This window comes from Chiloscyllium plagiosum, unplaced genomic scaffold (assembly GCF_004010195.1).
Source record: "Chiloscyllium plagiosum isolate BGI_BamShark_2017 unplaced genomic scaffold, ASM401019v2 scaf_15137, whole genome shotgun sequence".
Lineage (NCBI taxonomy): Eukaryota > Metazoa > Chordata > Chondrichthyes > Orectolobiformes > Hemiscylliidae > Chiloscyllium > Chiloscyllium plagiosum.
This window is the reverse complement of record NW_025214009.1, coordinates 26,731-29,608: the sequence shown is the minus strand read 5'-3', so window position 1 is coordinate 29,608 and position 2,878 is coordinate 26,731. Positions and strand designations below refer to the sequence as shown.

General features: G+C 44.6%; 1 long non-coding RNA gene across 4 annotated transcripts in view; it reads right to left on the bottom strand.

Moving 5' to 3' along the window:
- Positions 1–339: 339 nt before the first annotated feature.
- LOC122547776 overlaps positions 340–2,878 on the bottom strand; it is a 28,350-nt gene continuing 25,811 nt past the window's right edge. For 2 of the 4 annotated variants that reach the window (XR_006311085.1, XR_006311084.1), the window contains exon 5: positions 340–779. This is a non-coding gene — a long non-coding RNA (uncharacterized LOC122547776). The remainder of the gene's footprint in view (positions 780–2,878) is intronic. The other 2 variants (XR_006311086.1, XR_006311087.1) reach the window with 1 other exon arrangement.

Sequence of the window (2,878 nt, the reverse complement as noted above, 5' to 3'; positions counted from 1 at the left end):
GTTTTGTTTCTTTTCTTTTCGTTTCATTTATCGTGGAATAAACTCTTACATGTTTTAAAACCAAATTTACAAACTTTGCATTAAAGACAAATGTTAAACAAAGTCCATCAAACCATCCCTCACTGAAAACTGATGTGGAAGTGCAATCTCCTGGAGAGTCCCTGTCCTGCCCACTCCTTCCTACCCGGGTTCCATGGTTACATACAGACCTGGGAGATAGGGGCAGGAGGGGGGCTTTCGGCTTTTCAATCCTGCGCCACCATTCAATGGGAAACAGCTGACCATCCAGCTCAGTCTCCTGTTCCTGCTGTGCTCCAAGCCCCTTTGCTGCCTTTACCTTTCAGAACTATATCTAAGTCCTCCTTTAGCTTCATTGCCTTTTGTTCCAGTGCCGTTGCGGTGTTACTGTGTGGGTGTAGGCAGGGGTAATGTGATGGTTCTGCCTCCTGAAGCATGCACTCAGCATCCCTCATAATCCTGCAGTAACAATCAGGTTTCAGTAAATAGAGATAGAAACCATTTCCAGGATATGGGCATCACTGGCTCAGCCAGCATTTATTCCCCATCTCTAGTTACCCTTGACAAGATGGTAGTGAACTGCTGTCTCGAACCATTTGCAGTTCATTTGGCGCAGATAGACCGACAATGCTGTGAGGGAGAGTGTTGCAGGATTTTGGCCGATTGACTCTCAATATTTGGTTCGCCAAATGCTGGTTAACTTAATCACGATCTGCACATGATTTTGAGATTTCAGTCTGTGAATCTTCACCATCTAGCAGCTTGTATAAAGGAATATGTACAGATTAGAAATTCAGAACAGACAATTCTAGTTTCTCTGGAATACCTTTTTCCCTGTCTTTCCCTAAAGCTGTAACCCTCCAGCCCACTTACTCTCTCCCTCCATTCTGACTCTGCTACCCCTAATGTACACCCTCCCCATTCTCATGGAGTTACTGATAAACAGATCCATGCCACCACTTCCCGTCCCTGGTTAGACTCTGCACCCTTTCTGGGTTCACTTCCTTTCCTTTCAGTTTCTACAAGTCAATAATGTAACAACAGAATGAAACAAAAGGAAACAAACAGGGAGGTGGCAGATCCTGGACAGAAGAGGAACCTTGAGGCTGGGAGAATGGGTTAGATCCTTCTTGGTTTCCCATTGGTCGATTCCCATCAATACTAAAAGTGGATGTGTTACTCCTCCAGCCAATCACAGTGTGAAGTACTTTCAGGTAGGTACCCCAAAGCACACGCTCCAAAATCCGCCCACATTCTATACATGTACAGTGCCAGGTTTCCCCACACACGTGTGGTCCCTGCCTCAGGGATTGTGGGAGTTGTAGTCCCCAGGAAGCTACTTGAGCTCTGTCTCTGGAAAGTGAATGAAAAGTGTGGGCTGGAGGGTGTTGTCTATCAAATCCCCATTCAGACACACAGGACATGTGGGCTGTCATTGGGTTTCACTGAGACATTCGTTTCCACGACCTGATTTCTGACGTGTGGAATATAGATTCAGCAAATTGGGCGATAGAGAGGTTAATAAGGAGGAGCAGATTTTAAGCAGAGGTAGCTGAGTGGTTAGCACTGTTGCCTCACAGCGTCAGCGACCTAGGTTTGATTCCAGCCTTAAATCCCACACAGGCGCCTACACAGTCGCCCCATGTCTGTACGAGTTTCCAGCCTTGCTCCAGTTTCCTCCCACAGTCCAAATATGTGCAGATTAGGTGGATTGCCCATGCTAAATTGCCCAGTTCCCATGCATGTGTTGGTTAGGCAATTAGCCACGGGAAATGCAGGGTTACAGGGAATGGGTGGGTCTGAATGGGTGGCTCATCATAGGGTTGGTGTGGAGTCTGCACTGTAGGGACTCTATTCTACTCTCATGAAGAAGAATGTACTTATCTCAATGTGTTGTGAATCTGTGGAATTCCCTATTCAAAATGCGCTGGATGCCAGGACAATGAGCAAATTTAATGAAGAGATACAGATTTTTAATTCGCAATGAGTTGAAGGGTGAGAGAGAGCAGGCGGGAAAATCCAGCTGAGACCGAGGTGAGCTCAGTCATCACCGTATTAAATGGTGGAGCTGGTTCGAAGGGCTGCATTCCCTCTCGTGTGCCCAGTGCTTATCTTCTTACGGTAATAACTGGAAAGCTGAATCCAAAACTCACCACCTTCGCCAAAGGAGATTTTCGGGAAAAGCAGGATAGTCAGGTGGATTAGCATTTTAAACTTAGAAGATGAGGAAGCATGTAGGAGATAATGATTTTGCAATTTTAAACTGAGGGGAGACAGTGATTTATGGTGTTAGATTGTGTAGGACATTCACACCGTCCAGAATACGTTGTTGTGAATATCTATCCTGTACTTTATTACAAAGCCAAGGTCTTTGACAATGAAAACCAAAACACCCAGGTAACATCGTCTCACCTCGTAATCTGATAAAAGACTTGTGATAAGTATGGTCAAATTTAGAATACAGTTGGAAAGCGGGAAGATTAAATCCAATCCAGATCCTGTGCTTAAACAAAGGAAACTACAATAGGATGAGGCAGGAGTTGGCTAATGTAGACTGGAAGCAAAGACTTTACGGTGGGACAGTTGACGGACAGTGGAGGAATATCAAAGAATTTTTCAAACTGCTCAGCAAAAGTATATATATCAGTGAAAAGGAAACTGTAGGAAAAGGAGTAATCTGCCATTGATGGCTAAGGAAATAAGGGAGTCTATCAAATTGAAATAGAAAGCATACAAATTGGCAAAGACCATGGAGAAACTAGGAGATTAGAAAAACTTCAAAGATCAACCGAAAGCTAGATGGGATTGGGGGAGAAAAGTGATGAGTAGCTATCCCCAGGGACAGAATAGCAGTTTACAC